Below are 14,879 nucleotides of genomic sequence, written 5' to 3'. Positions count from 1 at the left end.
GAGAATGTGTACTAAATGTATTGATTTCACCTTAAACAGTAAAGATCAGTCTTTATCTATAAAAGAATTGTCACCAGAGGGGTCTGTCGAGGGGGAAGTTATGCCGACTAACTCTCCCCACGTGTCGGACCCTTCGCCTCCCGCTCAAGGGACGCACGCTAATATGGCGCCAAGTACATCAGGGACGCCCATAGCGATTACTTTGCAGGACATGGCTGCAATCATGAATAATACCCTGTCAGAGGTATTATCCAGATTGCCTGAATTGAGAGGCAAGCGCGATAGCTCTGAGGTTAGACGAGATACAGAGCGCGTAGATGCTGTAAGAGCCATGTCTGATACTGCGTCACAATATGCAGAACCTGAGGACGGAGAGCTTCAGTCTGTGGGTGACGTCTCTGAATCGGGGAGACCTGATTCAGAGATTTCTTATTTTAAATTTAAGCTTGAGAACCTCCGTATATTGCTTGGGGAGGTATTAGCTGCTCTGAATGACTGTGACACAATTGCAGTGCCAGAGAAATTGTGTAGGCTGGATAAATACTATGAAGTGCCGGTGAGTACTGATGTTTTTCCAATACCTAAAAGGCTTACAGAAATTATTAGTAAGGAGTGGGATAGGCCCGGTGTGCCCTTTTCCCCACCTCCTATATTTAGAAAAATGTTTCCAATAGATGCCACTACACGGGACTTATGGCAGACTGTCCCTGAGGTGGAGGGAGCAGTTTCTACTTTAGCAAAGCGTACCACTATCCCGGTTGAGGACAGTTGTGCTTTTTCAGATCCAATGGAAAACTAGAGGGTTACCTTAAGAAAATGTTTATTCAACAAGGTTTTATTTTATAGCCCCTTGCATGCATTGCGCCTGTCACTGCTGCGGCGGCATTCTGGTTTGAGGCCCTGGAAGAGGCCATCCATACAGCTCCATTGACTGAAATTGTTGACAAGCTTAGAACTCTTAAGCTAGCTAACTCATTTGTTTCTGATGCCATTGTTCATTTGACTAAACTAATGGCTAAGAGTTCCGGATTCGCCATCCAGGCGCGTAGGGCGCTATGGCTCAAATCCTGGTCAGCTGATGTGACTTCAAAGTCTAAATTACTCAACATTCCTTTCAAGGGGCAGACCTTATTCGGGCCTGGTTTGAAATAAATTATTGCTGACATTACTGGAGGTAAGGGTCATACCCTTCCTCAGGACAGGGCCAAATCAAAGGCCAAACAGTCTAATTTTCGTGCCTTTCGAAATTTCAAGGCAGGTGCAGCATCAACTTCCTCTGCTTCAAAACAAGAGGGAACTTTTGCTCAATCCAAGCAGGCCTGGAAACCTAACCAGTCCTGGAACAAGGGCAAGCAGGCCAGAAAGCCTGCTGCTGCCTCTAAGATCTAGTAGGGGGCAGACTCTCTCTCTTCGCCCAGGCGTGGGCAAGAGATGTTCAGGATCCCTGGGCGTTGGAGATCATATCTCAGGGATATCTTCTGGACTTCAAAGCTTCTCCTCCACAAGGGAGATTTCACCTTTCAAGATTATCTGCAAACCAGATAAAGGAAGAGGCATTCCTAAGCTGCGTACAAGATCTCCTTGTAATGGGAGTGATCCATCCAGTTCCGCGGACGGAACAAGGACAGGGGTTTTATTCAAATCTGTTTGTGGTTCCCAAAAAAGAGGGAACCTTCAGACCAATTTTGGATTTAAAGATCCTAAACAAATTCCTCAGAGTTCCGTCATTCAAGATGGAAACTATTCAAACCATTTTACCCATGATCCAAGAGGGTCAGTACATGACCACAGTGGACTTAAAGGATGCCTACCTTTACATTCCGATTCACAAGAATCATCATCAGTTCCTGAGGTTTGCCTTTCTAGACAGGCATTACCAATTTGTAGCTCTTCCATTCGGGTTGGCTACAGCCCCAAGAATTTTTACAAAGGTTCTGGGCTCACTTCTGGCGGTCCTAAGACCGCGAGGCATAGCGGTGGTTCCTTACCTGGACGATATCCTGATACAGGCGTCAAGCTTTCAAATTGCCAAATCTCATACAGAGATAGTTCTGGCATTCCTGAGGTCGCATGGGTGGAAAGTGAACGAAGAAAAGAGTTCTCTATCTCCTCTCACAAGGGTTTCCTTCCTAGGGACTCTAATAGATTCTGTAGAAATGAAAATTTACCTGACGGAGTCCAGGTTATCAAAATTTCTAAATGCCGTGTTCTTCACTCCATTCCGCGCCCCATGGTGGCTCAGTGCATGAAAGTAATTGGCTTAATGGTAGCGGCGATGGACATAGTGCCATTCGCACGCCTGCATCTCAGACCGCTGCAATTATGCATGCTCAGTCAGTGGAATGGGGATTACATAGATTTGTCCCCTCTACTAAATCTGGATCAGGAAACCAGAGATTCTCTTCTCTGGTGGTTATCTCGGGCCCATCTGTCCAAGGGTATGACCTTTCGCAGACCAGATTGGACAATTGTAACAACAGATGCCAGCCTTCTAGGTTGGGGTGCAGTCTGGAACTCCCTGAAGGCTCAGGGTTCATGGACTCAGGAGGAGAAACTCCTACCAATAAATATTCTGGAGTTAAGAGCAATATTCAATGCTCTTCTGGCTTGGCCTCAGCTAGCAACACTGAGGTTCATCAGATTTCTGTCGGACAACATCACGACTGTGGCTTACATCAACCATCAAGGGGGAACCAGGAGTTCCCTAGCGATGTCAGAAGTCTCCAAGATAATTCGCTGGGCAGAGATTCACTCTTGCCACCTATCAGCGATCCATATCCCAGGTGTAGAGAACTGGGAGGCGGATTTTCTAAGTCATCAGACTTTTCATCCGGGGGAATGGGAACTCCATCCGGAGGTGTTTGCTCAATTGGTTCTCCGTTGGGACAAACCAGAATTGGATCTCATGGCGTCTCGCCAGAACGCCAAGCTTCCTTGTTACGGATCCAGGTCCAGGGACCCAGAAGCGGCACTGATAGATGCTCTAGCAGCGCCTTGGTTCTTCAACCTGGCTTATGTGTTTCCACCGTTTCCTCTGCTCCCTCGTCTGATTGCCAAAATCAAACAGGAAAGAGCATCGGTGATATTGATAGCGCCTGCGTGGCCACGCAGGACCTGGTATGCAGACCTAGTGGACATGTCATCCTTTCCACCATGGACTCTGCCTCTGAGACAAGACCTTCTAATACAAGGTCCTTTCAATCATCCAAATCTACTTTCTCTGAGACTGACTGCATGGAGATTTAACGCTTGATCCTATCAAAGCGTGGCTTCTCCGAGTCAGTAATTGATACCTTAATACAGGCACGAAAGCCTGTGACCAGGAAAATTTACCACAAGATATGGCGTAAATATCTTCATTGGTGTGAATCCAAGAATTACTCATGGAGTAGGGTTAGGATTCCTAGGATATTGTCCTTCCTCCAAGAGGGTGTGGACAAAGGATTATCAGCTAGTTCTTTAAAGGGACAGATTTCTGCTCTGTCTATTCTTTTACACAAGCGTCTGGCAGAAGTTCCAGACGTTCAGGCATTTTGTCAGGCTTTAGTTAGAATTAAGCCTGTGTTTAAACCTGTTGCTCCTCCATGGAGCTTAAACTTGGTTCTTAGAGTTCTTCAAGGGGTTCCGTTTGAACCCCTTCATTCTATTGATATCAAACTTCTTTCATGGAAAGTTCTTTTTTCTGATGGCTATTTCCTCGGCTCGAAGAGTCTCGGAGTTATCTGCCTTACATTGTGATTCTCCTTATCTGATCTTTCATTCAGATAAAGTTGTTCTGCGTACAAAACCTGAGTTTTTACCTAAGGTGGTTTCTAACAAGAATATCAATCAAAAGATTGTTGTTCCATCATTATGTCCTAATCCTTCTTCAAAGAAGGAACGTATTTTGCATAAATCTAGACGTAGTCCGTGCCTTGAAGTTTTACTTACAGGCTACTAAAGATTATCGCCAAACATCTAAACTGTTTGTTGTTTACTCTGGACAGAGGAGAGGTCAGAAGGCCTCGGCGACCTCTCTTTCTTTTTGGCTTCGGAGTATAATCCGTTTAGCCTATGAGACTGCTGGACAGCAGCCTCCTGAAAGGATTACAGCTCATTCTACTAGAGCTGTGGCTTCTACCTGGGCCTTTAAAAATGAGGCCTCTGTTGAACAGATTTGCAAGGCTGCAACTTGGTCTTCCCTTCATACTTTTTCCAAATTTTCCAAATTTGATACTTTTGCTTCTTCGGAGGCTGTTTTTGGGAGAAAGGTTCTACAGGCAGTGGTTCCTTCCGTTTAAGTTCCTGCCTTGTCCCTCCCATCATCCGTGTACTTTAGCTTTGGTATTGGTATCCCACAAGTAATGGATGATCCGTGGACTGGATACACTTAACAAGAGAAAACATAATTTATGCTTACCTGATAAATTTATTTCTCTTGTAGTGTATCCAGTCCACAGCCCGCCCTGTCCTTTTCATGCAGGTCTAAATTTTAATTAAACTACAGTCACCACTGCACCCTATGGTTTCTCCTTTCTCGGCTTGTTTCGGTCGAATGACTGGATATGGCAGTGAGGGGAGGAGCTATATAGCAGCTCTGCTGTGGGTGATCCTCTTGCAACTTCCTGTTGGGAAGGAGAATATCCCACAAGTAATGGATCATCCGTGGACTGGATACACTACAAGAGAAATAAATTTATCAGGTAAGCATAAATTATGTTGTTCCAGTAACTATTGCTGCAGCTTTTTGGTTTGAGGCTCTAGAAGAGTCTCTTAAGGTTGAGACTCCATTAGATGACATTTTAGATAGAATTAAGGCTCTCAAACTAGCTAATTCTTTTATTACTGATGCCGCTTTTCAAATTGCTAAATTAGCAGCCAAAAATGCAGGATTTGCTATTTTTAGCACGTAGAGCATTGTGGCTCAAATCTTGGTCTGCTGATGTGTCATCAAAACATAAGCTTTTAGCTAGACCCTTTTCGGGCCAGAATTGAAGGAAATAATTTCAGATATTACAGGAGGTAAAGGCCATACCCTACCTCAGGATAAGTCGGTTAAAATGAGGGGTAAACAGAATAATTTTCGTTCCTTTCGGAACTTTAACGGAGGACCCCCCGCTTCTTCTTCTTCCTCAAAGCAGGAAGGGAATTTTACCCAATCTAAGTTGGTCTGGAGACCTAAACAGAACTGGAATAAGGGTAAACAATCCAAAAAGCCCGCTCCTGCTCCTAGGACAGCACGAAGGGGCGCCCCCCGATCCGGGACTGGATCTAGTAGGGGGCAGACTCTTTCTTTGCTCAGGCTTGGGCAAGAGATGTTCAGGATCCCTGGGCACTAGAAATAGTGACCCACGGTTATCTATTGGAATTCAAGGACTCTCTCCCAAGAGGGAGATTTCATCTTTCAAAGTTATCTGCAAACCAGATAAAAAGAGAGGCGTTCTTACGCTGTGTAAAAGACCTTTCTACTATGGGAGTAATTTGTCCAGTTCCAAAATTGGAATAGGGACAGGGGCTTTACTCAAACCTATTTGTGGTTCCCAAAAAGGAGGGAACGTTCAGACCCATTTTAGATCTCAAATGTCTAAACAAATTTCTAAATGTTCCATCATTCGAGATGGAGACAATAAGAATAATTTTACCAATGATCCAGGAAGGTGGACTTGAAGGATGCTTACCTTCATATTCCTATCCACAAGGATCATCATCAGTTTCTAAGGTTTGCCTTTCTTGACAAACATTATCAATTCGTGGCTCTACCCTTTGGATTGTCCACAGCACCCAGAATCTTTACAAAGGTTCTAGGGTCTCTTTTGGCAGTTCTCAGACCGTGAGGAATAGCGGTGGTGCCTTATCTGGACGACATTCTGATTCAGGCGTCAACATATCATCTGACAAAATCTCACACGGACACAGTGTTGTCTTTTCTGAGAACTCACGGCTGGAAGGTGAACATAGAGAAGAGTTCACTTGTCCCACAGACAAGAGTTCCTTTCTTGGGAACTGTGATAGACTCGGTAGCCATGAAAATATTTCTGACGGAGGTCAGAAAATCAAAGATTCTAAATACTTGCCGAGCACTTCAGTCCATTCCTCGGCCATCAGTGGCTCAGTGTATGAAAGTAATTGGATTAATGGTAGCGGCAATGGACTTCGTTCCGTTTGCTCGCTTTCATCTCAGACCACTACAACTGTGCATGCTCGGACAGTGGAATGGGGATTATGCAGATTTATCTCCTCAGATAAATCTGGATCAAGAGACCAGAAAATCTCTTCTTTGGTGGTTGTCGCCGGATCATCTGTCCCAAGGGACTTGTTTCCGCAGACCCTCGTGGGTAATAGTGACAACAGATGCCAGCCTTCTGGGCTGGGGTGCAGTTTGGAAATCCCTGAAGGCTCAGGGTGTTTGGACTCAAGTGGAGTCTCTTCTTCCAATTAATATTCTGGAACTGAGAGCAATATTCAATGCGCTTCAGGCATGGCCTCAGTTGGTTTCGGCCAAATTCATCAGATTCCAGTCGTCATCAAGGGGGAACAAGGAGTTCCTTAGCGATGATAGAGCTATCCAAGATAATCAGTTGGGCGGAGGCCCACTCTTGTCATCTGTCAGCGATCTACATCCCAGGAGTAGATAGACCTTTCATCCAGGGGAGTGGGAACTTCACCCGGAGGTATTTGCCTCATTGATTCTCAGATGGGGCAGACTGGAATTGGATTTGATGGCATCCCGACAGAATGCCAAGCTTCCAAGATACGGATCCCGGTCAAGGGATCCTCAGGCCGAACTGATAGATGCCTTGGCAGTTCCTTGGTTGTTCAGCCTAGCTTATGTGTTTCCGCCGTTTCCTCTCCTCCCACGCGTGATTGCTCTAATCAAACAGGAGAGAGCTTCAGTGATCCTGATAGCGCCTGCGTGGCCGTGCAGGACTTGGTATGCGGATCTAGTGGACATGTCCTCTCTGCCACCGTGGAAACTTCCATTGAGACAGGACCTTCTCATGTAAGGTCCTTTCCAACATCCAAATCTAATTTCTCTGCAGCTAACTGCGTGGAGATTGAATGCTTGTTTTTATCTAAGTGAGGATTCTCTGATTCAGTTATCAATACTTTGATACAGGCTAGAAAGCCTGTCTCTAGAAAAATCTATCATAAGATATGGCGTAAATATCTTTATTGGTGTGAATCCAAGGGTTACTCATGGAGTAAAGTTAGGATTCCTAGGATTCTGTCTTTTCTCCAAGAAGGATTGGAGAAAGGGTTATCAGCGAGTTCCTTAAAGGGACAAATTTCAGCTTTGTCAATTCTGTTTCACAAACGTTTGGCAAATGTACCAGATGTTCAGTCTTTTTGTCAGGCTCCATCTAGGATTAAGCCTGTATTTAGACCTATTACTCCTCCCTGGAGTTTGAATTTAGTTCTTCGAGTTCTTCAAGGGGTTCCGTTTGAACCTATGCATTCCATAGATATTAAACTATTATTTTGGAAAGTTTTGTTTTTGGTTGCTGTTTCTTCTGCTAGAAGAGTTTCTGAGCTTTCAGCGTTAGTGTGATTCGCCTTATCTCATATTTCATTCTGATAAGGTGGTTTTACGTACCAAACCTGGTTTTCTTCCGAAGGTTGTTTCGAATAAGAATATTAATCAGGAAATTGTTGTTCCTTCCTTGTGTCCTAATCCTTCTAAGAAGGAGCGTATGTTACATAACTGGGATGTGGTCCGTGCCTTAAAGTTTTACTTACAGGCAACTAAGGATTTCCGTCAATCATCTTCATTATTCAGAAAGCTACGGCTACCTCTCTTTCTTTTTGGCTGAGAAGTATCATCCGCCTGGCATATGAGACTGCTGGACAGCAGCCTCCTGAAAGAATTACGGCTCATTCTACTATGGCTGTGGCTTCCACATGGGTTTTTAAAAACGATGCATCTGTTGAACAGATTTGTAAGGCTGCGACTTGGTCGTCCCTTCACACTTTTTCCAAATTTTTCAAATTTGATACTTTTGCTTCTTCTGAGGCTATTTTTGGGAGAAAGGTTTTTCAAGCAGTGGTGCCTTCCGTTTAGGTTACCTGTCTTGTCCCTCCCATTTCATCCGTGTACTATAGCTTTGGTATTGTATCCCACAAGTAAGTATGAAATCCGTGGACTCATCGTATCTTTAAAAGAAAAGGAAATTTATGCTTACCTGATAAATTTGTTTCTTTTTAGATACGATGAGTCCACGGCCCACCCTGATTTTATGAGACAGGTCTTTATTTTTGTTAAACTTCTGCTCCTTGGCTTTTCCTTTCTCTTCCTAACTTCGGTCGAATGACTGGAGTGGGAGGGAAGGGAGGAGCCCTGACCACACAAACAAAGTGCTCCACTTCTCTGAGATCCATTAATTGACCCAGAATACAAAGTTAGCACTTACCTTGAGAGCTGTGCGACAGCATGGCAGTCCAGCAGGTTTTCAGAGGTCCTCTCCCTCCCATAGCCCTGCGGACAAAGATCAGCCTGAGTTAAATGTGCTTAGGCTATCTGTATTAGGGCAGCAAATATGTATAGGAGGCGCAGTTAGAATTATATCCCACCAGTTCCTATTGCTTTAAAGCTACCAAATGCCCTACTGTAGAGACTGATCAGGTCTAGGCGACACCCTAGAACAAAGTCACTAACACGGGCAAAGAGAATGACTGGAGTAGGAGGGAAGGGAGGAGCTATATATACAGCTCTGCTGTGGTGCTCTTTGCCTCCTCCTGCTGACCAGGAGGCGTAATCCCACAAGTAAGGATGAATTCCGTGGACTCATCGTATCTAAAAAGAAACACATTTTTCAGGTAAGCATAAATTTCCTTTTCTGTTGGTTATTCTTGACATTCAGTTTTTGCAAGAATGTCTGGATGAGGGTCTTTCAGCTAGTTCCTTAAGGGGTCAGATTTCAGCTTTGTCTGTCTGTTGCATAAGAAAATTGCTAGATTACCTGACATTCAATCTTTCTTTCAATCTTTATGCAGAATCAGACTGGTGATTAAGTCGCCGTCTCATCCTTGAAGTTTGAATTTGGTTTTAAAGGTTTTGCAACATCCTCCTTTTGAACCTATGCATAAGCTTGATATCAAGTTTCTTTCCTGGAAGGTTATTTTCCTGTTGACTATTTCTTCAGCTTGTAGAGTGTCTGAGTTATCAGCACTTTGTTTGGAGGTTCCTTATTTGATTTTTCACCAGGATAAGGCTGTTTTAAGACTGAAATTGTTTTTTCTTCATAAGGTAGTGTCTACTGAAAATATTAATCAGGAAATAATAGTTCCTTCCTTATGTCCTAATCCAAATTCCCCACCGGAAAGGTTATTGCATAACTTATACGTAGTTAGGGCTTTTAAATCTTATCTTCAGACTAAAAGGAATTTCGTTAGTCTTTTAGTTTATTTGTGTATTCTGTTAAATGCAGGGTAAAAAAGCCACGTCTTTGTCTTTGTCATTCTGGTTAAAGAGTATCATTCGTCGAGTTTGCTTGGATGGTGGCCAAGATCCACCTGTCAGGATTACTGTTCATTCCACTTATTCAGTTGCTACCTCTTGGTCGTTCAAGAACTAGGTTTCTGTCAAACAAATTTGCAAAGCTGCGACTTAGTTTAACTTCACGTTTACAACATTTTTAGGTGTTTGCCTCATTGGATGCTGCTTTTGGTTGAAAGGTTCTTAAGGCTGTGGTTCCTGCCTTACCTTTTCCTGGTCATTCGTTGTGTGGACTTACTAGCTTGGGTATTGGTTCTCAAGTGTAAGGATCGTGAACTCTCACTACCATTTGAAAGAAAAGGTAATTTATTCGTACCTGATATATTCTTTGCTATCTTGGTAGTGAGAGTCCACAAACCCACCCAAACATGGTTGTACATGGTTTTGGAAGTCCTTTCTTCTTTCCTTTGCTTTCAGTACTACTGGGAGGGAAGTAGGAGGGATATATGACTTTGCGTCCTCCTGGTGGCCAGGTGATGTTATTCCCAAGTGTAAGGGTCGTGGACTCTCACTGCGAAGAAATAAATTAATTTATCAGGTAAGAATAAATTGTTTTTCTCGTTACAGCATCTGTGCCGCAGAAAATTTCTGGTAAGAATCAGCAGGCCCACCATGGCTGTCAAGGGGGGGGGGCGCAAAGGGGGCAAGGAGCTGACCTTAAAGGGATATAAAACACCAACATTTTTTTTCATATCAGATAGATCATACAATTTTAAACAACTTTTCAATTTCCTTCTAACAAATTTGCTTCATGCATTTGTTATTCTTTGATGATGGAGCTTCAAAGCTCCACTGGGAGGTAGCTGAAAGCCAATCAGAAGATGCATGTATGTGCAGCCACCAATCAGCAGCTTCTGAGCCTACCTAGGTATACTTTTCAACAAAGTATACAAAGAGAACTAAAGAAATTAGATAATATAAACCAATTGTAAAGTTATATAAAATGACATGAATATAAAATGTCTGAATAATGAAAGGAAAAAAATTGTGTTTAATGTCCTTTTATAGCTTATTATCAGCAGGGATTACCTTTTGCATGAGTGAGAAACATACCCCAATCAAACATATTCATCCTTAGATTATACATTTACCTTTTAGTTCCAAATGATGATAAATACACCTTTTTCTCTTTACAGCATCTGTGCCACAGAAAAGTTCTGGTAAGCATAATCAGACCCCACCTATGGGTCACCGGATGAGGGGTATTAACAGCAGGGAATACCTTGTGCATGCACCAATCAAGCATATTCATCCTTAGAACATACATTCATCCTGTAGTTCCAAATGAGTATGATAAAAAATACACATTTTTGTCTTTACAGCATCTGTGCCACAGAAAAATTCTGGTAAGAAACATGAGACCCACCCATGGATGTCCGGATGGGGGGGAGGGGGTATTAACAGCAGGGAATACCTTGTGCATGTGAGAAACATGTAGTTCCAAATGAGTATGATAATAAATACACCTTTTTCTCTTTACAGAGTCTGTACCACAGAAAAATTCTGGTAAGATGTGCAATACTGTGTTAATTAAGCTAATTGTTTATTTAGGTATAACTAGTTGGATATTTAGTTGGTTATAACTAATATAGAAGATTATCACAAGACTTATTCAGATTTCATATTACGCCTTTTTTTTAAACTGCATTTTCGTTTATAAATAAAGGAAAATGTTACTTTTTTTAACTTCATAAACTTATTTTCTTCATAAACGGGGAGAGTCCACAGCTGCATTCCTTATTTTTTGGAAATACAGAACCTGGCCACCAGGAGGAGACAGACACCCCAGTCAAAGGCTTAAATACCTCCCCCACTTTTCTCATCCCCCAGTGATTCTTTGCCTCTCGACACAGGAGGTTGGCAGAGAAGTGTCAGAAGTTTTCAGTTAGTCTTTTAAGTAGTCCTGTTAGCCTCTCAGTGAGTCTGGGGGGAGGTGGAGCCTGCTCTCAGTGCGGTAGGACGCATCTGTGTGAAGCTCCTGATACTAGATAGATTTTGTATGGCTTTCCTGCAGCAAATATATGCTATTTTATTATCTTGTGATCATCTGTTTCACCGAGATCTGACAGATGCCAAGAGTGGATGTCCTGACTGCGTCCTTACTTATGTTCTCTTAGACAGCTGTGAGACACGCATCTCCTCAGGCCTAGCAGCCATTTTACAACTGTCACGTTCAAGTAACGAGAGGATCTCCCTATCAAAGGTCTGTGTGAGGAGTGAATCATAGGTCTGGGGCTGCCGCACAATTAAACCCCCCTCCCCAAATTCTGGGGTTAAGGTATCCTGTAATAGGATTATTTATCCATACTAAAGCATAAGTTGGGACTCTGCTGTTTGGTAGTTTTTTCAAATTTATTTATTTCAAAATGGAGGGTCTACGTAGATGGGAGATGACAATGACCCGGCTTCTACAGGGAGTGCAGAATTATTAGGCAAGTTGTATTTTTGAGGATTAATTTTATTATTGAACAACAACCATGTTCTCAATGAACCCAAAAAACTCATTAATATCAAAGCTGAATAGTTTTGGAAGTTGTTTTTAGTTTGTTTTTAGTTATAGCTATTTCTCCAACATTGGTGTGTCCGGTCCACGGCGTCATCCTTACTTGTGGGAATATCTCTTCCCCAACAGGAAATGGCAAAGAGTCCCAGCAAAGCTGGCCATATAGTCCCTCCTAGGCTCCGCCCACCCCAGTCATTCTCTTTGCCGTTGCACAGGCAACATCTCCACGGAGATGGTTAAGAGTATGTGGTGTTTAGTTGTAGTTTTTTTATTCTACTATCAAGAGTTTGTTATTTTAAAATTGTGCTGGTATGTACTATTTACTCTGAAACAGAAAAAGATGAAGATTTCTGTTTGTGAGAGGAAGATGATTTTAGCAGACAGTAACTAAAATCAATTGCAGTTTCCACATAGGACTGTTGAGATGAAGTAACTTCAGTTGGGGGAAACAGTTAGCAGACTTTTCTGCTTAAGGTATGACTAGCCATATTTCTAACAAGACTGTGTAATGCTGGAAGGCTGTCATTTCCCCTCTTGGGGACCGGTAAGCCATTTTCTTAGTCTCAAACAGAATAAAGGGCTTAATATGGGCTATAAAACTGGTAGACACTTTTATGGGCTAAATCGATTGCTTTATTTGGACATTTTATACATGTTTATGCTGATAATTCACACTTATAAACTTGGGGAACGTTTTTTAACGTCAGGCACTATGTTAGACACCTTTTCCAGTCAGGAAGGGCCTTCCCAGTTGTAGGCTGAGCCTCATTTTCGCGCCATTACTGCGCAGTTGTTTTTGAGTGCAAGACATGCAGATGCATGTGTGAGGACCTGAAAGTAGTTGGAAAAGTTCCTAGAAGGCGTCATTTGGTATCATATTCCCCTCTGGGCTTGGTAAAGTCACAGCAAAGGCTGTAGCTGGGACTGTATAGGGGTTAAATCTGTAACCGGCTCCGGTTTCGTTATTTTAAGGGTTAAAGCTCTGAAAATTGGTGTGCGATACTTTTAATGCTTTAAGACACTGTGGTGAAATTTTGGTAAATTTTGAAGAATTCCTTCATATTTTTTCACATATTCAGTAATAAAGTGTGCTCTGTTTAAAATTTAAAGAGACAGTAACGGTTTTGTTTTAAAACGGTTTTTGTGCTTTATTGACAAGTTTAAGCCTGTTTAACATGTCTGTGCCTTCAGATAAGCTATGTTCTATATGTATGAAAGCCAATGTGTCTCCCCCTTCAAAATTGTTTGATAATTGTGCCATAGCGTCCAAACAAAGTAAGGACAGTACTGCCACAGATAATGAAATTGCCCAAGATGATTCCTCAGATGAAGGGAGTAGACATGGTTCTACATCATCTCCTTCTGTGTCTACGCCAGTTTTGCCCACGCAGGAGGCCCCTAGTACTTCTAGCGCGCCAATGCTTATTACCATACAACAATTGACGGCTGTAATGGATAACTCCATAGCAAATATTTTATCCAAAATGCCTACATATCAGAGAAAGCGCGAGTGCTCTGTTTTAAACATTGAAGAGCAGGAGGGCGCTGATGATAATTGTTCTGTCATACCCTCACACCAATCTGAAGGGGCCATGAGGGAGGTTTTGTCAGATGGGGAAATTTCAGATTCAGGAAAAATTTCTCAACAGGCTGAACCTGATGTTGTGACATTTAAATTTATATTAGAACATCTCCGCGCACTGCTTAAGGAGGTGTTATCTACTCTGGATGATTGTGACAACTTGGTCATTCCAGAAAAATTATGCAAGATGGACAAGTTCCTAGAGGTTCCGGTGCACCCGACGCTTTTCCTATACCCAAGCGGGTGGCGGACATAGTGAATAAGGAGTGGGAGAAGCCCGGCATATCTTTTGTTCCCCCTCCTATATTTAAGGAATTATTTCCTATGGTCGACCCCAGAAAGGACTTATGGCAGACAGTCCCTAAGGTCGATGGGGCAGTTTCTACTCTAAACAAGCGCACTACTATTCCTATCGAAGATAGTTGTGCTTTCAAAGATCCTATGGATAAAAAATTGGAAGGTTTGCTTAAAAAGATTTTTGTACAGCAAGGTTACCTTCTACAACCCATTTCGTGCATTGTTCCTGTCACTACAGCAGCGTGGTTCTGGTTCGAGGAACTAGAAAAGTCGCTCAGTAGAGAGACTCCATATGAGGAGGTTATGGACAGAGTTCACGCACTTAAGTTGGCTAACTCTTTTATTTTAGATGCCGCTTTGCAATTAGCTAGATTAGCGGCGAAAAATTCAGGGTTTGCAATTGTGGCGCGCAGAGCGCTTTGGCTAAAGTCTTGGTCAGCGGATGTATCATCCAAGACAAAATTGCTTAACATCCCCTTCAAGGGTAAAACTCTCTTTGGGCCAGAATTGAAAGAGATTATCTCAGACATCACTGGGGGAAAGGGCCACGCCCTCCCACAAGATAGACCTTTCAAAGCCAAGAATAAGTCTAATTTTCATTCCTTTCGCAATTTCAGGAACGGACCGGCTTCCAACTCTCCAGCCTCTAGACAAGAGGGTAACGCTTCCCAGACTAAACCAGCTTGGAAACCAATGCAAGGCTGGAACAAGGGTAAACAGGCCAAGAAGCCTGCTGCTGCTACCAAAACAGCATGGAGGGGTAGCCCCTGATCCGGGACCGGATCTAGTAGGGGGCAGACTCTCTCTCTTTGCTCAGGCTTGGGCAAGAGATGTTCAGGATCCCTGGACGCGAGAAATAGTTTCTCAGGGTTATCTTCTGGAATTCAAGGAACTACCCCCAAGGGGAAGGTTCCACATGTCTCACTTATCCTCAAACCAAATAAAGAGACAGGCGTTCTTACATTGTGTAGAAGACCTGCTAAAGATGGGAGTGATACACCCAGTTCCAATGACGGAACAAGGAA

The 14,879-nt window shown here is 42.9% G+C and overlaps 1 protein-coding gene across 1 annotated transcript in view; it reads left to right on the top strand.

The window, feature by feature from the left end:
• The window catches only part of LOC128660487 (mucin-12), a 770,239-nt gene that overhangs the window by 49,435 nt on the left and 705,925 nt on the right, over positions 1-14,879 (top strand). The window contains exons 2-5 of the mRNA XM_053714362.1: positions 10,040-10,063; positions 10,609-10,632; positions 10,795-10,818; positions 10,955-10,978. The gene's annotated coding sequence lies outside the window, so the exon portion shown is untranslated. The remainder of the gene's footprint in view (positions 1-10,039; positions 10,064-10,608; positions 10,633-10,794; positions 10,819-10,954; positions 10,979-14,879) is intronic.

Source organism: Bombina bombina, chromosome 5, assembly GCF_027579735.1.
Source record: "Bombina bombina isolate aBomBom1 chromosome 5, aBomBom1.pri, whole genome shotgun sequence".
In the NCBI taxonomy this organism is placed as follows: domain Eukaryota; kingdom Metazoa; phylum Chordata; class Amphibia; order Anura; family Bombinatoridae; genus Bombina; species Bombina bombina.
The sequence above is the reverse complement of the archived record's forward strand: the minus strand, read 5'-3'. Positions and strand labels throughout refer to the sequence as shown.